The sequence below is a fragment of the Hyla sarda genome, chromosome 3 (genome assembly GCF_029499605.1).
Source record: "Hyla sarda isolate aHylSar1 chromosome 3, aHylSar1.hap1, whole genome shotgun sequence".
Taxonomy (NCBI): Eukaryota; Metazoa; Chordata; class Amphibia; order Anura; family Hylidae; genus Hyla; species Hyla sarda.
The window spans coordinates 427,765,334-427,787,163 of NC_079191.1; the positions used below are offsets into that span (position 1 = coordinate 427,765,334).

Consider the following 21,830-nt stretch of genomic DNA (forward strand, 5'->3'; position numbering starts at 1 on the left):
TTCTGAAGTTTTCTGTCTAACTGCTCAATGATGATGTCACGTCCCAGGAGCTGTGCATGATGGGAGAATATCGCCATAGGAACTGCACAGCTCCCGGGACGTGAGTCAACAGAAAGCAGTTAGACAGAAAAACAACAACTCAACTTCAGAAGCTAATAACTATTGGAAGGATTAAGATTTTTTAATAGAAGTAATTTACAAATGTGTTTAACTTTCCGGAGCCAGTTGATATATAAAAAAAAGTATTGGCCTGGAATACCCCTTTAACTGGCAGCAGGAGCCACAACCACTTTAAATCAATGAGCAGCGCTGGCTTCCAGGACGCAACGTCGGGAACGTCACTCGTCAGACGTCCCGGCAGCCCGCGATGCTCATTGAGCCTCCCGGAGCCGCACTGATCTGTGTAAGAAACCTATGGGCCCAGGCTGTTGGGGCCACCAAATGATATTACAAATACTGAGTGTCTGGTTAGGAGAAACAAAGATAACGCACCCACGTAGATTAGCGCCATTTTAATAAAAATTGCCAAAAATCCCTTAGATAACAGTCAGGCAGAATATGTTAAAAAGCTTTCTTTTTTTTTTCTTCCAGCCAATCAGAGAGCAGCACTACTCAAATAGAACTCCCAGGAGGTAACAGCGTGTCACACATGTGATGTCATAACCATTGTCCACCAGGGAGCAGCACTGAGCAGAAATAACACGGCTCCTGCTCATTGTTCATCAGTCAGAGGCCGATGCTGGACGCTGTACCCGGGAATGGAGACTCATACACATGACTGTGACTGCCGGTAAGTGTCATATTGTTGTGTCCTAAAGGTCTTTAGTGCAGTTCCATGTGCATTTCTATAATAAACATGTAGATAATCTATCTTTTCTTTTCCTATCTTAGATGCAGTATTTCCAGCATGTGGAGTCGCATTTCCGGACCTACAGCAAGAAGTTGGATGAAGACATAACCCCTGGAATCACGCACATACACAGACACTTTGCCCAAATTCTAGAGGTAACCTCCTTTAGTATGCCCAGAGGAAGGGCAGTACAGTAGCCATGGATTCCCTACAGGTTTCCTCCCCTCTGGAGGTTTTTCCTGTCCTGAGTATTAGTTACTGTTCGCTCTTAGTGAGTGATGGAGGTTACATAAAATCCCTACACAAACATTGTAAGAAATAAGAAATAAAGTTCCCCCTTTTTTAAAACAGTTCTTTGACTTGTTCGACTCATTTATTTTATTTCTGTGTGTGAAAAATAGTGTTAGCAAAATGGATGACACGAGTTTTTATTTTTTATTTTAAATGTCCAAAGCTGCTCTCCTGCGCGATCTGCAGAATGCGGTGCAGGGAGAGGCAGCTGATGCTGGGTGGGACAGTTGCCGAGGCAACCGTAGGACACCCAGCAGGTTCCATGCACGAGCCTTTTTCTGAAGAATGGGACTCATGCAGGGAACTTGCTAGGGGTCATACGGTTGCAAAGGATTAACTTTTGGGTATGTGCACTGGCACTTAACCTCTTAAGGACCCAGCCATTTTACACCTTAGGACCCGGCCATTTTTTGAACATCTGACCACTGTCACTTTAAACATTAATAACTCTGGGATGCTTTTAGTTATCATTCTGATTCCGAGATTGTTTTTTCGTGACATATTCTACTTTAACATAGTGGTAAAAAAAATTGTGTAACTTGCATCCTTTCTGGGTGAAAAATTTTAAAATTTGATGAAAATTTTGAAAATTTTGCATTTTTGTAACTTTGAAGCTCTTTGCTTGTAAGGAAAATGGATATTCAAAATATTTTTTTTTCACATATACAATATGTCTACTTTATGTTTGCATCATAAAATTTACGTGTTTTCACATTTGAAAGACACCTGAGGGCTTCAAAGTTCAGCAGCAATTTTCCAATTTTTCACAAAATTTACAAACTCACTATTTTTCAGGGACCAGTTCAGGTTTGAAGTGGATTTGAAGGGTGTTCATCTTAGAAATTCCTCACAAATGACCCCAGTATAAAAACTGCACCCCCCAAAGTATTCAAAATGATATTCGGTCAGCATTTTAACCCTTTAGGTGTTTCACAGGAATAGCAGGAAAGTGAAGGAGAAAATTCACAATCTTCATTTTTTACACTCTCATGTTCTTGTAGACCAAATTTTTGAATTTTTACGAGGGGTAAAAGGAGAAAATGTATACTTGAATTTGTAGCCCAATTTCTCTTGAGTAAGCAGATACCTCATATGTCTATGTAAAGTGTTCTGAGGGCGCAGTAGAGGAGCGATAAGGGGATTTTGGAGAGTACGTTTTTCTGAAATGGTTTTTGGGGGGCATGTTGCATTTAGGAAGCCCCTATTGTGCCAGAACAGCAAAAAAAAAAAACACATGCCATACCATTTTGGAAACAAGACCCCTTGAGGAACGTAACAAGGAATTAAGTGAGCCTTAATACCCCACATGTGTTTCACGACTTTTGCATATGTAAAAAAATGAAACAAAATTTCACTAAAATGTGTGTTTCCCCCAAAATTTCACATTTTTGCAAGGGTTAATAGCAGAAAAATACCCCCCAAAATTTGTAACCCCATCTCTTCTGAGTATGAAGGTACCCCATAAGGTGGCGTGTAGTGCACTACGGGCGAACTACAATGCTCAGAAGAGAAGGAGTCATATTTGGCTTTTTGAGAGCAAATTTTGCTAGGGGGGCATGTCGCACTTAGGAAGCCCCTATGGGGCCAGAACAGCAAAAAAAAAAACACATGGCATACCATTTTGGAAACTAGACCCCTTGAGAAACGTAACAAGGGGTACAGTTAGCATTTACCCCCACTGGTGTCTGTCAGATCTTTGGAACAGTGGGCTGTACGAAATTTTTAATTTGCACAGCCCACTGTTCCAAAGATCTGTCAGACACCAGTGGGGTGTAAATTCTCACTGCACCCCTCATTACATTCCGTGAGGGTAGTAGTTTCCGAAATGGGGTCACATGTGGGGTTTTGTTTTTTTGTGTTTGTCAAAACCGCTATAACAATCAGCCACCCCTGTGCAAATCACCTCAAATGTACATGGCGCACTCTCCCTTCTGGGCCTTGTTGTGCGCCCCCAGAGCACTTTGCGCCCACATATGGGGTATCTCCGTAGTCGGGAGAAATTGCATTACAAATTTTGGGGGACTTTTTTCCCTTTTACCTCTTGTTAAAATGAAAAGTATAGGGCAACACCAGCATGTTAGTGTAAACAATTTATTTTTTTACACTAACATGCTGGTGTAGACCCCAACTTCACATTTTCATAAGGGGTGAAAGGAGAAAAAGCCCCCCAAATATTGTTAGGCAATTTCTCCCGAGTACGGCGATACCCCATATGTGACCCTAAACTGTTGCTTTGAAATACGACAGGGCTCCAAAGTGAGAGCACCATGCGCATTTGAGGCCTATTTTAGGGATTTGCATAGGGGTGGACATAGGGGTATTCTACGCTAGTGATTCCCAAACAGGGTGCCTCCAGCTGTTGCAAAACTCCCAGCATGCTTGGACAGTCAACGGCTGTCCAGCAATACTGGGAGTTGTTGTTTTGCAACAGCTGGAGGCTCCATTTTGGAAACAGTGGCGTACCAGACATTTTTCATTTTTTTTTGGGAGGGGGGCTGTGTAGGGGTTTGTGTATATGTAGTGTTTTTTACTTTTTATTTTATGTTAGTGTAGTGTAGTGTTTTTAGGGTACAGTCACATGGGCGGGGGGTTACAGCGAGTTTCCCGCTGTGAGTTTGAGCTGCCGCGCAAAATTTGCTGCATCGCAAACTTGCAGTTTGATACTCACTGTAAGCCCCCTGCCCATGTGAATGTACCCTGTACACTCAAAGTGGGGGGGGGGGGGGACCTCCAGCTGTTGCAAAACTACAACTCCCAGCATGCACAGTCTATCAGTGCATGCTGGTAGTTATAGTTTTGTAACAGCTGGAGGCACACAGGTTGGGAAACACTGAGTTAGGAAACAGACAATGTTTCCCAACCAGTGTGCCTCCAGCTGTTGCAAAACCACAACTCCCAAACATTCTCAGGCATGCTTGGAGTTGTAGTTTTGCAACATCTGGAGGACTACAGTTTGCAGACCACTAATACAGTGGTTCCCAATCTGTGCCCTTCCAGATGTTGCAAAACTACAATTCCCAGTATGCCAAAACTGTCCAGGCATGCTGGGAGTTGTAGTTCTGCAACATCTGAAGGCCAGATGTTACAGAACTACAACTCCCAGCATGCCTGGACAGTAAGGGCATGCTGAGGATGTGTAGTTTTGCAACATCTGGAAGGGCACAGTGGTCCCAAAACTGTGGACCTCCAGATGTTGCAAAACTGCAACTCCCAGCATGCCCAGACGCCAAAGGCTGGCTGGGCATGCTGGGAGTTGTAGTATACAGGGTCCCAATACAGCAATGCATGTCGCTTTACGGCGACGTGCATTGCTGTAAAGGGCCCGACCGCGGCTGAAGATCAACTCACCTGTCGCCGCCGCCGCCGTCTTCATCGTCTGGATCCGGGTCTTCAGGGACGAGGTAAATAGCGGGGCCGGGCCCCAGCACTCCCCCGTCCCCCGCCGCGTCCTCCGGTCTTCCTCTCGTCCTCTCCGGACTTCCAGGGGCCGGGCAGGACGGGAGGAAGTAACCGCCCCCCCCTCCTGCGATTGGTCGGTTAACTAACCGACAGATCGCAGGGTATAGGAGGAGGTGGCAGGCTTGCCACCTCGCTCCTATACTTCAGCATGGTCCTGGCTGTCTGTGACAGCCGGGATCATGCGAAATTACCGGGCGGTCGGGTCCCAGAGACCCGATCAGCCCGGTATCGCCGCAGATCGCAAGGGCGATTTCCGTTGCGATTTGCGGCGTACATGGCCCTCCTCGGTGTTTGCCCTGGATGCCTGCTGAAGCATTTCAGCAGGCATCCGCTTCCGATCTCTGCCCGGCGCGCGGCAGAGACTGGAAAACGTCAGGGCGTATGGATACGCCCTGGGTCCTTAAGAGGTTAAAGGGGTACTCCGCCCCTAGACATCTTATCCCCTATCTAAAGGATAGGGAATTAGATGTCTGATCACGGGGGTCCCGCTGCTGGGACCCCAACGATCTCCATGCAGTACTCGTCGTTCTAAACAATATGTTTAGAGCGCTGGGTTCTGGTGGTGGGGGTCGTGATGTCGAGATAGCAGCAGTATACAAATAGAGCTAGAGAGGAGGTGTATAATTACTATATATCCTGATCCCATAAAGATAGCAGCAGTATACAGATGGACCTAGAGAGGAGGTGTATAATTACTATATGTATTGATCCCATAGCGATAGCAGCAGTATACAGAGAGAGGAGGTGTATATCTACTATTTCCTCATTGTCCTACGTGTGTCCAGCAAAACCACAAATGAGTTAAATCCTCACAATGAGACGAGTTATTTAGCAATAAATCAATGACGCACTTAGATGTCCACCCTATAAGGCTGTGTTGACATGTTGTGGTACCACAACTAATTACCGCATGCGTTTTTTCTGCAAGTGGCGGAAACAAACAAAAAAAAAACAGGACCTGGAGGGCTTTTTGAGCCTTCCCGTGGCCCCAATAATCGTCCTGTATAAAGGTCCTGACGGAGGGGGTGTACTTACTTTATTGGCACAGTGGAGGGAGAGTAGGAGGGGTTCCCCCTGTACGGTTGTAGCATGACGTGGGTGCCGTCCTCATGATGTCTCAGCCGCAGCGTCGTGCAGTAAGCTGCATTCATGTGTCGGGGCGCTCGCTCCATTATATGCAAATTTAATGACGGCTCAGCGAGTGAGTGTGAGTGAGCGGAGCAGGATGACTCCATATTACTGACTGCCTCTGCCGCTAACCTCCACTCTTATGTTTTCCGAGTATTGTAAAACTACAACTCCCAGCATGCCCGGACAACCAAAGGCTGTCCGGGCATGCTGGAGGTTATAGTTATGCAACAGCTGGAGACACTGTTTAAATGGCCACTCTCATTAAAGGACATCTGCAGCGTTCCAAACCCTTATCCCCTATCCTCAAGATAGGGGATAAGTGTTTGATCGCGGGGGGTCCGAACGCTGGGGCCCCCGGCGATCTCCTGTACAAGGCCGCGGCTCTCCCGTGCAGGGGGCGTGCCAGCCGCAGCATGACGTTGCGGCCGGCACGCCTCCTCCATACATCTCTATGGGAGAGGCGCGGAGGCAGCATTTGTGCCTCCCCGCATCCCCCATAGAACTGTATGGGGACGGGGAGGAGACGGGGCGTCACCGTCGACCTCCAGGTCGATGCTACGCGCCTTAGCGCTCACCATGAGCGCTTATGGCGGCGCCCCGTTAGGGAGATCGGGGGGGAGGGGGGGTCCCAGCGGTCAGACCCCCCGCGATCAAACACTTATCCCCTATCCTGTGGATAGGTGATAAGTGTAATGCCGCTGCAGTTGTCCTTTAAAACTATTTTTTCCTATTGCACTCCTTATGGTAAATAAAATATCTTTCTAATGTACTTTGTTTAAAAAAAGATGAAGTTTTCTATATTTTGTGTTTAAAAAAAGCTGCCACTAGGTGTCTCCCTACTTGTCCAGAGCACATTCCCCCCCCCCCCCCCCATCTCTTGCACAGACTTTGGACTCCTGCTGGCCTGGCAGAAATCCAAAATCAGGAAATGCAATCTGGAGTGCTGAGGGGGGTGTGTGTGTGCAGCCTTAGCCAATCATAGCTCATCTCACACTGATCTGCTCTGGGCTGTGTGTAGCAGAGTGAGGGAGGAAGTTCTCCCCTGTCTGGCTTCAGATGATGTCACGCCTGCTGGGGAACGCCCCTTCCCAGTCTGTGAATCTGAGCAGAAAATACAGAGCAATATCAAGGTAGAAAACCAACAAATAATAAAATAAAGGCAGGGGGTGGTTTATCATGATGGGGCAGTGAACTGGGAAGGATTATAACATTTAACAAGATCATAAGAGGTACTCTTTAAGTGGTGTCCCTTTGTTTAAGTGACACCACATTTGCCCTGCCACTTCCTAAAACACATAGGGGGAGATTTATCAAAACCTGTGTAGAGGAAGAGTGGTGCAGTTACCCATAGCAACCAATCAGATTGCTTCTGCAATGCACTTCTGCAGCTCAGGGGATCAGAAGCGGGACCCGGCAGTCAATCACAGCCAGTCCCGGCAGCATTAACTCATAGATGCTGTGATCAATCCTGATCATGGCATCTATGGTGTTGACAGGGGGAGGGTGCTCCCCCTGCTTACCAACGGCGGTGCCATGATACAATCACGGGTCGCCGTTGGTTACTATGGCAGCTGGAGGTCACATGATGACCACCAGTCTGCCAGCTATGGAAGCCTGTAAGATCCAAGCACAGGCTAGATCGCACAGGCTGCAGCATATGCAGCCCATCAGGCTATACTGTGCTGCAGTACAAATTTATTGCAGCATAATATACCCTGTAAAAATTGAAAAAAGAAAATGTTGTAAAAATGATACCAATAAAAGGTAAAGCTTGTCCTGCTAAAAATTAGCCCTCGCTCAATGGCGTCGGACAAAAAGTAAAAAAGTTAGGGCTGTCGGAACATGATAACACAAAAAAGGGAAAAAAAGAATTTTGCTCAGAAAAAGGAAAGAGAACAAAAAGCTATATAAAATGGGTATCGCCATAATCGTACCGACCCATAGAATAAAAAAAAATATTAAAAAAAAAACTGAAATTTTCCAGTTTTTCACAATATTTTGGAGTTTTTCACAAAAAATGCTTCATTTGTCAACAAAAATGCACCACTTATATAAAGTACAATATGTCAAGTTACTAGCATTTAAAGAGACACATGCCAAAAAAAAAAAGAAAAAAGAGCCTGGTCATTAAGGTAAAAAAAAATGGGTCAGTCCTTAAAGGGGTACTCTAGTAGAAAACATTTTTTTTTAAATCAACTGGTGCCAGAAAGTTAAACAGATTTGTAAATTACTTCTATTAAAAAATCTTAATCTTTTCAGTACTTTTTAGCAGCTGTATGCTACAGAGGAAAATCTTTTCTTTTTGAATTTCTTTTTTGTCTTATCCACAGTGCTCTCTGCTGACACCTGATAAGGAACTGTCCAGAGCAAAAGAAAATCCCCATAGTAAACCTATGCTGCTCTGGACAGTTCCTGACACGGACAGAGGTGTCAGCAGAGAGCACTGTGGACAAGACAAAAAAGAAATTCAAAAAGAAAAGAATTTCCTCTGTAGCATACAGCTGCTAAAAAGTGCTAAAAGGATTCAGATTTTTTAATAGAAGTAATTTACAAATCGGTATAACTTTCTGGCACCAGTTCATTTAAAAGAAAAGTTTTCCACCGGAGTACCCTTTAAGGAGTTAAAGGGATACTCCACTGCCCCTGCGTTGGGAACATTTTGTACTGCGCCCGCACCCAGCATTCAGAACAAAATGTTCCCAAAGCTGGGGCAGTGGAGTATCCCTTTAAGGGTTAATGCTGGAGATCAGCGTGATGGCTATGATATCAGGCATTGGCGGTAAGCCCCGGCCAGTACACACCGCGTGTGGGAGGAGCTCAGTTTGTGAGCTTGTTTCAAAGTCCCCTGGTCATAGGTCAGACCAACATCGGAGCGACACTTTAGGCTGCGTTCACACGGCCATCTAGACCCGTCCCGTTCTTCTCCCGTCAAAAATAAATACAGACTTAAAAAAAAAAATCGGACAATAACGGATGCAAACGGATGTCATCGCTTGTATCCGTTTGGATCCGTTATTGTTCAGTTAATAAACCCAAAAAAAAATTTATTTTTGTTCTGAGCATGCTCAGAAATAAAAACGAATCAAAAAACGGATTGAAAAAACTGATGCAAACGGATGACATTATAGGCTCATCTGTTTTCCATAGACTTCAATGTTAAATTTACTGTATCCGTTTTTTTGATCCCGTTTTTTCTTCCATTTTTTTTCTCCCGTAAAAAAAACAAAAAAAAAAAGACGGGTGCAAACGGATGTAAAAGGATTATAAAAAAAAAAATCCCATTGACATCAATGGGATTATTTTACAACTGTTTGTAACGGGGACAGACGGCCGTGTAAATGCCCCCTTAAAAAGGCCTCCACCCAATTCATCCTTAAAGGGGTACTCCTGTGGAAAACTTTTTTTTTTTAATCAACTGGTGCCAGAAAGTTAAACAGATTTGTAAATTACTTCTATTATAAAAATCTTAATCCTTCCAGTACTTATTAGCTGCTGAATACTACACTGGAAATTATTTTCTTTTTGGAACACAGAGCTCTCTGCTGACATCATGACCACAGTGACCATTTTAGGAACTGTCCAGAGCAGCATATGTTTTGTATGAGGATTTTCTCCTACTACTGGACAGTTCTTAAAATGGACAGAGATGTCAGCAGAGAGCAGAATTTTCTCTTTAGTATTCAGCAGCTAGTAAGTACTGGAAGGATTAAGATTTTCTAATAGAAGTAATTTACAAATCTGGACAATAGGATGTGTAGCTCACTTAAAGATAAAGGTAAGGAGAGTGTTAGAGGTTAAAGGTGATGCCTTCACCCAATCAGGCCTAGTCAAAAAATGGGAAAATATATGTATATACCAGTCCTCAAGAACACTAGGGATGTGTAGAATAAAGAGGAAAGAAAATAGTGGATCTAATAAGGATTTATTAATATATGTATATAAGTAAGTACATGCAAATAAATCACCAATCACTCTGCAGGGCCCTTGCAGGAATGAATTGGTAATAATCAATATATAAATAAAAATGCAATTGAAAATGCAGATAAAAATAATATAGCAGAAATGCACCAATGTCCACTACGGTGGTTAGCAACGTGTCTCTTTTGGTTAGTAGTCAGTCTTGGTCACAGTTAAGTCCAAGGATATCCAATTAAAAGAGTCACAGTTCAGTAATCAACTCCTATGATACTGTAGCCAAAAATATAGCAATAGTGGCGATAATAGCAGCAGTTGTAGCAATTATGGCAGTAGTTTGTAGAGTATCGGTGCACAGCACCACTCACCCTTCTTCTCGGCTGTTAGCGATCCCGGCAAGCAATGATGTTCACAGGTAGCGATTTCGGCAGACCGCGATGTCCTGTAGGTGATAAGAGCTGTTTGTATTGCCGGTCTGGATCGTAGCCTAGGTGAGTGGTTCTCCGGTAGGCTGTAAGTATCCTGGGCTGGCACGGGGAGGCGTCCGGCCTAGGGAGAACGTGTCCAGGAACTCTGCCGTCCGGGGCTGTGAATGGAGATCTGTGAGCAGCTGCGTGTCTGAATGATGCGCTAGCTGCGTGCGTGTTGCAGTGGTCCCAGTTCTGTGAGCATCCAGCAGTTGCTAGCCAAAATGTGTGGATATAGTCTTTTTAGAAGTGGTATAAGGGGCTTTTGCAAGTCAGACGCGTTTCAAGGCCTGCGGGCCTTTTCTTCAGTGACAGTAAGGTATGTAGGCCCAGTGGTAGGGTCTGTATTTATAAGGTCTTTAATTAATGATGTCATGTTAAATGAGGGTGGCTACTAAAACATGGAGCCTGACTAGATCAGGTTGGATGTAAAATCAGAGATGGATCCAATAGAGTAAGTGAAAGGAAAAAATAAAGGAGAAATAAAGAGGGAAAAGATGGTGAAAATGAACAATGTATGAATTTGTGAGTGTATATAAATACCTATATAGGTAAGATATAAATAGAGATATAGAATGAATGTGAGTACAAAATGTATAGAAGGATGCAATATTATATAGTGATGAATTTAATTTATAAAAAAGAATATATATTAATAGAGATACAGTATTAGTATTGTATAATAAATTAGATATATATCCAAGATGGATATACAATACCACATATTCATAAGAGTACAGTGATGTAAAAAATGAGAATAAACTAAAAAAATATAGCATAAAGATATGATGAAAATAGCATGAGTCAACATTTATGAGAGGATGAAAATATCACAGTGTAAATGTAGTGTGGACACAGACATATAATATGAATATGAAAAAAAATAATAATAAATAAAAAATAAATAAATAAATAAAATAAAAAATTAAAACAAAAAAAAATTTAATAATATACAAATAAAGAAAAAAAATTATTATTAAAAACATGATAAAATGGCATAACATAAAAAAGCATATAAAAAGCATAAATGACGCAGGAATTTGAGGGGGGGAAGGGGGGAGAGTAAAAGGTTCCAGACAAGGAAATCGTAGTTCTGATGTAGATAATTCTTGGGGAGGCTCATCCCCAGGGACCGTCACTGGGTCGATAGACGCCCAGCCAGTGACGGGTCATGAGGGCGAACCGCACCACAAGATGGAATCAAAGGAACCCAAAGATTTCAAGTTCTGCATTGAGTCCTCTAGGCTTGAGAGTGTCGAAGTCAAAAATCTTCCTTGATTCTGCTTTGGACATTTTTCTAATGTAGTCACCACCACGCCAGCATTTTCTGACGTTTTGGATGGCTAAAAAGAATAGCTCTGACGGATTCTGGTTATGATGTTCTGCAAAATGTGCTGACAGCGGGTGTGTTTTTAAGCCTCTTTTTATATTATAGATATGTTCTGCCATACGTGTTTTGAACTGTCTCTTCGTATGGCCTATGTATTGTTTTTGACATGTACATTGGATCAAGTAGATGACCCCTTTGCTGTGGCAGGTAAGACACTCAGAAATTTTATGAATATAGTTATTGGATGTGGATGAAATGTCAGTAATTTTTTTAGGAAAGTTTGTGATTTTGCAGGCTGAGCAGGTACCACATCTATAGAACCCCTTACTTTGTAGCCATGTAAATGATGTAGCAGAAATAATTGGTTGTCTTACTGTGGGGGCAACTTGGATACCTAAGTTTGGGGCTTTTGTGTACACTATAGGTGGATGTAAGGGGATGTTTTGACCAATGATTTTATCCTTCATTAAAAAGTGCCAGTTCTTTTAATAATGGTTTCAATTTTCTTATAATCTTTATTAAAAGATAAAATCAACTTTGGATCATCATTTTGTGGTAACATTTTAGTTTCTTTAGGGATAAAAAAAAGAGGATCTGTCTAAAATACGAACTTGGTTAAAAGATTTGTCTAAAACACTACTTGGGTAATTTTTCTCCAAGAATTTCTCAGTAAGGGCTTGAGCCTCTTCTTCAAATTTAGTGTGGGACGTATAGTTTCTTTTCAGTCTGCGGTACTGACCCGTAGGTACATTTAGAAGCCATCTGGGTAGGTGGCAACTATTAAAAAGAATAAAACTATTTTTGGCCACGGGTTTATGGTACATACTGCAGTTCAATTTATCTGAATCTATAGTAATTAAAAGGTCTAAAAATTCTAAAGTGCCTGTACTTATTTGTGGGGTAAAATTTAAATTATGATTATTAGTATTTATTTCTTGGATAAAAACCTCCAGCAAGTTTCTCGAACCTTTCCAGATAAAAACTATATCGTCGATATAGCGCCGTCATAGTACGAGATCCGCGCCAATTCTGGGAGAGATGTGTTCTTCCTCCCAGGCAGTCATAAACATATTGGCGTAGCTGGGCGCGAATCTCGTACCCATGGCGGTGCCTGTGGCTTGGAGATAAAATTCACTTTCAAAATAAAAATAATTAAAATATAATTAAAATATAATTTATAGCTTGAAGGATAAAATCTATTTGTTCTGGTAAAATGTCCCCTTTCATTAAAAAATGTTGTACTGCTTTTAGTCCGTCAGTGTGATTAATTATAGTGTATAAGGAGCTCACATCTAGTGACAGAAGGATGTAGTCGGATTCCCATTTGATGTTTTCCAGGATCTGAATTGCTTGAGTAGTGTCTTTGAGGTAATATTGTGTTTTTTGGACTATAGGTTGGAGTAAACGGTCAATCAGTTGGGAAAGATTGGATGTGATTGAATCGATGCCTGATACTATGGGATGACCAGGGGGATTGGTGGGATTTTTATGGATTTTGGGGAGACAGTAGAAGACAGGTAGCCTCACTTGTGTCCCCAGAATAAATTTGTGTTCCTTTGATGATAAAATGTCAGATTCCAGTGCTCACATAGTATTTTTAATTCTTTACTGAATTCTGCTGTAGGGTCTGATTTTAATTTAATATATGTTTGGGCATCTGCTAATTGTCGAATGCATTCGTTATTATGCTGTTCTGTATCTAATATCACGATCCCGCCCCCTTTGTCCGCAGGGCGGATCGTGATATTATTATCTTTTTGTAGTTCTAAAATTGCTTATTTTTCTTTAAAAGTGATATTGTTTTTTATGTTGGTTTTGGTGTTTAGTTTTCTGAGGTCTGTCTCTACGGCTTTTTTAAAAGTGAGAAGGTCAGGACCAATTTCATGTTTAGGATAAAATGTTGATTTTAACCCCTTAACGACGCAGGACGTATATTTACGTCCTGCGCCGGCTCCCGCGATATGAAGCGGGATCGCGCCGCGATCCCGCATCATATCGCGTCGGTCCCGGCGCTAATCAACGGCCGGGACCCGCGGCTAATACCACACATCGCCGATCGCGGCGATGTGCGGTATTAACCCTTTAGAAGCGGCGGTCAAAGCTGACCGCCGCTTCTAAAGTGAAAGTGAAAGTGACCCGGCTGCTCAGTCGGGCTGTTCGGGACCGCCGCGGTGAAATCGCGGCGTCCCGAACAGCTGATCGGACACCGGGAGGGCTCTTACCTGCCTCCCCGGTGTCCGATCGACGAATGACTGCTCCGTGCCTGAAATCCAGGCAGGAGCAGTCAAGCGCCGATAATGCTGATCACAGGCGTGTTAATGCACGCCAGTGATCAGCATTAGAGATCAGTGTGTGCAGTGTTATAGGTCCCTATGGGACCTATAACACTGCAAAAAAAAAGTAAAAAAAAAAGTGTTAATAAAGGTCATTTAACCCCTTCCCTAATAAAAGTTTGAATCACCCCCCTTTTCCCATAAAAAAAATAAAACAGTGTAAAAAAAATAAAAAATAAACATATGTGGTATCGCCGCGTGCGTAAATGTCCGAACTATAAAAATATATCATTAATTAAGCCGTACGGTCAATGGCGTACGCGCAAAAAAATTCCAAAGTCCAAAAAAGCGTATTTTGGTCACTTTTTAAATCATTAAAAAATGAATAAAAAGTGATCAAAAAGTCCGATCAAAACAAAAATCATACCGATAAAAACTTCAGATCACGGCGCAAAAAATGAGTCCTCATACCACCCCATACGTGGAAAAATAAAAAAGTTATAGGGGTCAGAAGATGACATTTTTAAACGTATAAATTTTCCTGCATGTAGTTATGATTTTTTCCAGAAGTGCGACAAAATCAAACCTATATAAGTAGGGTATCATTTTAACCGTATGGACCTACAGAATAATGATAAGGTGTAATTTTTACCGAAATATGCACTGCGTAGAAACGAAAGCCCCCAAAAGTTACAAAATGGCGTTTTTTTTCCGATTTTGTCGCACAATGATTTTTTTTTCCGTTTCGCTGTGCATTTTTGGGTAAAATGACTAATGTCACTGCAAAGTAGAATTGGGGACGCAAAAAATAAGCCATAATATGGATTTTTAGGTGGAAAATTGAAAGGGTTATGATTTTTAAAAGGTAAGGAGGAAAAAACGAAAGTGCAAAAACGGAAAAACCCTGAGTCCTTAAGGGGTTAAAGTGCAATTAGTGCGTGTGTATTTGGTGTTGGCAGGGGTGGGATTGGTGATGGGTTGTTTAATAAAATACTTTTTAAGACATAGCTTTCTTATATATTTTTCAACACCAATGTATGTGTCAGACTTGTTTAATGGTTGACTTGGTGCGAATTTTAAGCCCTTATTAAGTAAATTAGTCTGGGTATCAGTCAAAGGTTTTAAACTTAGATTTAGAATATTAGAATTTTCTACATGGTTTTTCCTATTTTCAATGGTGGTTGTGTGACTCGCTGTGGTTCGTTTCTGTCTTCTTCTAGTCCTCTTTTTTTTGGGGTGTTGGTGTGTAGTGAGAGGGTTGGGGGGATCGGGTGAATCTCTTGGGGTCTTGGGGTGATATATTGCCGGATTGTGTGGATGTGAGTAACGTGTATATGGTGGGTGGCGTGTTGTGTTTGGTGTTCTTGGTGGGTAATGTGGCTGGAGTGAAAAGTGAGGTCTGTAGTAGTCTTTGTATGGTTGTGAAGAATATCTGTGTGGGTAATAGTGATTGTGATGGTTGGGTCTGTAGTGATCATTTTTGCGGATTGGTATGGAGACCTCCCTCTCTGTCTTCCTAAAAAATGATGATTTTCATTGTTAAAGTCATTCAAGGGGGCATATCTATTGTGTGTTGGAACAGTATATTTGTTGTGAGTCTGTTCAGTTTGCTGTGGTTGTGTGTTAGCTATATCGTAAATTTTAGTGGATGGTGTATTTTTATTGATTTGCCAGGAAAGTGTTTTTGATTTTTTCTGGGTGATTTCTTTTTCTAAAGTGTCTAAGCGTTTGATAGTGAGGTTTTCATATTTTTTGTACTCCTCGTCTATAGTTTATGTTTCTAATGTTGCTTTCATCTGTTCAATCTCCTTGTCCAGTTCCCTCACCAATTCCTTCCTTCTTTCAATTAGTTTGACAATATTAATGGATTGTTCCTTCAACAGTTTATCTCATTTGGAAGAGAACTCTGGGCTGTTGAGGTCTCCTGCGGCATTTTTAAAAATAGTGAGGCCTTTAGGGGTGAGGCCTCGGTTCAAATACTGTTGTAAGCTTTTTACTTCCCATTGTTGTTTCAGGCGTTTGCATAAAATAGTCTCTAATTGTCTAAAAATCTGTGCAACTGTGAGGTTATGTTCAGAATTACTGTTTGTTTGTGAGGTATTAGATATAAAATCATTATCAGAAAAACGGAATTCCTCAATGGATCTTTTTTTATCGCAGCGTAAATGTAGTGTGGACACAGACATATAATATGTACAGACTCACAACAAATATACTGTTCCAACACACAATAGATATGCCCCCTTGAATGACTTTAACAATGAAAATCATCATTTTTTAGGAAGACAGAGAGGGAGGTCTCCATACCAATCCCCAAAAAATCACTACAGACCCAACCATCACAATCACTATTACCCACACAGATATTCTTCACAACCATACAAAGACTACTACAGACCTCACTTTTCACACCAGCCACATTACCCACCAAGAACACCAAACACAACACGCCACCCACCATATACACGTTACTCACATCCACGCAATCCGGCAATATATCACCCCAAGACCCAATCAATACAAGCAGAGATTCACCCGATCCCCCCAACCCTCTCACTACACACCAACACCCCAAAAAAAAGAGGACTAGAAGAAGACAGAAACGAACCACAGCGAGTCACACAACCACCATTGAAAATAGGAAAAACCATGTAGAAAATTCTAATATTCTAAATCTAAGTATAAAACCTTTCACTGATACCCAGACTAATTTACTTAATAAGGGCTTAAAATTCGCACCAAGTCAACCATTAAACAAGTTTGACACATACATTGGTGTTGAAAAATATATAAGAAAGCTATGTCTTAAAAAGTATTTTATTAAACAACCCATCACCAATCCCACCCCTCCCAACACCAAATACACACGCACTCATTGCACTTTAAAATCAACATTTTATCCTAAATATGAAATTGGTCCTGACCTTCTAACTTTTAAAAAAGCCATAGAGACAGACCTCAGAAAACTAAACACCAAAACCAACATAAAAAACAATATCACTTTTAAAGAAAAACAAGCAATTTTAGAACTACAAAAAGATAATAATATCACGATCCGCCCTGCGGACAAAGGGGGCGGGATCGTGATTTTAGATACAGAACAGTATAATAACGAATGCATTCGACAATTAGCAGATGCCCAAACATATATTAAATTAAAATCAGACCCTACAGCAGAATTCAGCAAAGAATTAAAAATACTATGTGATAGAGCACTGGAATCTGACATTTTACCATCAAAGGAACACAAATTTATTCTGGGGACACAAGAGAGGCTACCTGTCTTCTACTGTCTCCCCAAAATCCATAAAAATCCCACCAATCCCCCTGGTCGTCCCATAGTATCAGGCATCGATTCCCTCACATCCAATCTTTCCCAACTGATTGACCGTTTACTCCAACCTATAGTCCAAAAAACACAATATTACCTCAAAGACACTACTCAAGCAATTCAGATCCTGGAAAACATCAAATGGGAATCCGACTACATCCTTCTGTCACTAGATGTGAGCTCCTTATACACTATAATTAATCACACTGACGGACTAAAAGCAGTACAACATTTTTTAATGAAAGGGGACATTTTACCAGAACAAATAGATTTTATCCTTCAAGCTATAAATTATATTTTAACCCATAATTATTTTTATTTTGAAAGTGAATTTTATCTCCAAGCCACAGGCACCGCCATGGGTACCAGATTCGCGCCCAGCTACGCCAATATGTTTATGGCTGCCTGGGAGGAAGAACACATCTCTCCCAGAATTGGCGCGGATCTCGTACTATGACGGCGCTATATCGACGATATAGTTTTTATCTGGAAAGGTTCGAGAAACTTGCTGGAGGTTTTTATCCAAGAAATAAATACTAATAATCATAATTTAAATTTTACCCCACAAATAAGTACAGGTACTTTAGAATTTTTAGACCTTTTAATTACTATAGATTCAGATAAATTGAACTGCAGTATGTACCATAAACCCGTGGCCAAAAATAGTTTTATTCTTTTTAATAGTTGCCACCTACCCAGATGGCTTCTAAATGTACCTACGGGTCAGTACCGCAGACTGAAAAGAAACTGTACGTCCCACACTAAATTTGAAGAAGAGGCTCAAGCCCTTACTGAGAAATTCTTGGAGAAAAATTACCCAAGTAGTGTTTTAGACAAATCTTTTAACCAAGTTCGTATTTTAGACAGATCCTCTTTTTTTTATCCCTAAAGAAACTAAAATGTTACCACAAAATGATGATCCTAAGTTGATTTTACCTTTTAATAAAGATTATAAGAAAATTGAAACCATTATTAAAAAGAACTGGCACTTTTTAATGAAGGATAAAATCATTGGTCAAAACATCCCCTTACATCCACCTATAGTGTACACAAAAGCCCCAAACTTAGGTATCCAAGTTGCCCCCACAGTAAGACAACCAATTATTTCTGCTACATCATTTACATGGCTACAAAGTAAGGGGTTCTATAGATGTGGTACCTGCTCAGCCTGTAAAATCACAAACTTTCCTAAAAAAATTACTGACATTTCATCCACATCCAATAACTATATTCATAAAATTTCTGAGTGTCTTACCTGCCACAGCAAAGGGGTCATCTACTTGATCCAATGTACATGTCAAAAACAATACATAGGCCATACGAAGAGACAGTTCAAAACACGTATGGCAGAACATATCTATAATATAAAAAGAGGCTTAAAAACACACCCGCTGTCAGCACATTTTGCAGAACATCATAACCAGAATCCGTCAGAGCTATTCTTTTTAGCCATCCAAAACGTCAGAAAATGCTGGCGTGGTGGTGACTACATTAGAAAAATGTCCAAAGCAGAATCAAGGAAGATTTTTGACTTCGACACTATCAAGCCTAGAGGACTCAATGCAGAACTTGAAATCTTTGGGTTCCTTTGATTCCATCTTGTGTTGCGGTTCGCCCTCATGACCCGTCACTGGCTGGGCGTCTATCGACCCAGTGACGGTCCCTGGGGATGAGCCTCCCCAAGAATTATCTACATCAGAACTACGATTTCCTTGTCTGGAACCCTTTACCCTCCCCCCTTCCCCCCCTCAAATTCCTGCGTCATTTATGCTTTTTATATGCTTTTTTATGTTATGCCATTTTATCATGTTTTTAATAATAATTTTTTTCTTTATTTGTATATTATTAATTTTTTTTTTGTTTACATTTTTTATTTTATTTATTTATTTATTTTTTATTTATTATTATTTTTTTTCATATTCATATTATATGTCTGTGTCCACACTACATTTACACTGCGATATTTTCATCCTCTCATAAATGTTGACTCATGCTATTTTCATCATATCTTTATGCTATATTTTTTTAGTTTATTCTCATTTTTTACATCACTGTACTCTTATGAATATGTGGTATTGTATATCCATCTTGGATATATATCTAATTTATTATACATTACTGTATCTCTATTAATATATATTCTTTTTTATAAATTAAATTCATCACTATATAATATTGCATCCTTCTATACATTTTGTACTCACATTCATTCTATATCTCTATTTATATCTTACCTCACAGAAAACATATGCTGCTCTGGACAGTTCCTAAAATGGTCACTGTGGTCATGATGTCAGCAGAGAGCTCTGTGTTCCAAAAAGAAAATAATTTCCTGTGTAGTATTCAGCAGCTAATAAGTACTGGAAGGATTAAGATTTTTATAATAGAAGTAATTTACAAATCTGTTGGCACCAGTTGATTAAAAAAAAAAAGTTTTCCACAGGAGTACCCCTTTAAGGATGAATTGGGTGGAGGCCTTTTTAAGGATGCATTTACACGGCCGTCTGTCTCCGTTACAAACGGTTGTAAAACGGTTGTCAAAGGGATTTTTTTTTTATAATCCTTTTACATCCGTTTGCACCCGTCGTTTTTTTTTTTTTTTTTTTTTTTACGGGAGAAAAAAAACGGAAGAAAAAACGGGATCAAAAAAACGGAAGAAAAAACGGATACAGTAAATTTAACATTGAAGTCTATGGAAAACAGATGAGCCTATAATGTCATCCGTTTGCATCAGTTTTTTCAATCCCTTTTTTGATTCGTTTTTATTTCTGAGCATGCTCAGAACAAAAATAAATTTTTTGGGGGGTTTATTAACTGAACAATAACGGATCCAAATGGGTACAAGCGATGACATCCGTTTGCATCCGTTATTGTCCGTTTTTTTAAGTCTGTATTTATTTTTGACGGAAGAAGAACGGGACGGGTCTAGACGGCTGTGTGAACGCAGCCTAAAGTGTCGCTCCGATGTTGGTCTGACCTATGACCAGGGGACTTTGAAACAAGCTCACAAACTGAGCTCACCCCACACGCGGTGTGTACTGGCCGGGGCTTACCGCCAATGCCTGATATCATAGCCATCACGCTGATCTCCAGCATTAACCCTTAAAGGGGTACTCCACTGCCCCAGCGTTGGGAACATTTTGTTCTGAATGCTAGGTTAGGGCCACGGCAGTAGAGTACCCCTTTAACTCCTTAAAGGGTACTCCGGTGGAAAACTTTTCTTTTAAATGAACTGGTGCCAGAAAGTTAAACCGATTTGTAAATTACTTCTATTAAAAAATCTTAATCCTTTCAGTACTTTTTTAGCAGCTATATGCTACAGAGGAAATTCTTTTCTTTTTGAATTTCTTTTTTGTCTTGTCCACAGTGCTCTCTGCTGACACCTTTGTCCGTGTCAGAAACTGTCCAGAGCAGCATAGGTTTACTATGGGGATTTTCTCCTGCTCTGGACAGTTTCTGACACGGACAGAGGTGTCAGCAGAGAGCACTGTGGACAAGACAAAAAAGAAATTCAAAAAGAAAAGATTTTCCTCTGTAGCATACAGCTGCTAAAAAGGACTGAAAGGATTAAGATTTTTTAATTGAAGTAATTTACAAATCTGTTTAACTTTCTGGCACCAGTTGATTTAAAAAAAATGTTTTCTACTAGAGTACCCCTTTAAGGACGGACCCATTTTTTTTACCTTAATGACCAGGCTCTTTTTTTTTTTTTTGGCATGTGTCTCTTTAAATGCTAGTAACTTAGAACGCTTTTTTCTGTGCGGAGCGATTCTGAGACAGTTTTTTCGTGACATATTGTACTTTATATAAGTGGTGCATTTTTGGTGTTTTTTTTAATAATTTTTTTATTCTGTAGGTCGGTACGATTATGGCGATACCCATTTTATATAGCTTTTTATGTTCTCTTTCCTTTTTCTGAGCAAAATTCTCTTTTTCCCTTTTTTGTGTTATCATATTCCGACAGCCCTAACTTTTTTTCTTTTTGTCCGACACCATTGAGCTAATTTTTAGCAGGACAAGCTTTACTTTTTATTGGTATCATTTTTACCACATTTTATTTTTTCAATTTTTACAGGGTATATTATGCTGCAATAAATTTGTACTGCAGCACAGTATAGCCTGATGGGCTGCATATGCTGCAGCCTGTGCGATCTAGCCTGTGCTTGGATCTTACAGGCTTCCGTAGCTGGCAGACAGGAGGTCATCATGTGACCTCCTGCTACCATAGTAACCAACGGCGACCCGTGATTGCATCATGGCACTGCCGTTGGTGAGCAGGGGGACCACCCTCCCCCTGTCAACACCATAGATGCCATGATCAGGATTGATCACAGCATCTATGAGTTAATGCTGCCGGGACTGGCGCGATCGCGGCCCCGATAGCTGCGACGGGTCTCCGGCTGTGATTGACTGCCGGGTCCCGCTTCCGATCCCCTGAGCTGCAGAAGTGCATTGCAGAAGCAATCTGATTGGTTGCTATGGGTAACTGCACCACTCTTCCTCTACACAGGTTTTGATAAATCTCCCCCTATGTGTTTTAGGAAGTGGCAGGGCACTTGTTAAATTTTATAATCCTCCCAGTTCACTGCCCCATCATGATAAACCACCCCCTGCCTTTATTTTTATTATTTGTTAGTTTTCTCCCTTGATATTGCTCTGTATTTTCTGCTCAGATTCACAGACTGGGAAGGGGCGTTCCCCAGCAGGCGTGACATCATCTGAAGCCAGACAGGGGAGAAGTTCCTCCCTCACTCTGCTACACACAGCCCAGAACAGATCAGTG

At 41.0% G+C, this 21,830-nt stretch overlaps 1 long non-coding RNA gene across 1 annotated transcript; it reads left to right on the forward strand.

Annotated features, from left to right (window-relative positions):
* The first annotated feature begins 602 nt into the window (after positions 1-602).
* LOC130360872 (uncharacterized) lies at positions 603-1,200 on the forward strand. The gene is made up of 2 exons (XR_008890850.1): positions 603-790; positions 892-1,200. It is a non-coding gene; the product is annotated as an uncharacterized LOC130360872 (long non-coding RNA).
* The last annotated feature ends 20,630 nt before the right edge of the window (positions 1,201-21,830 follow it).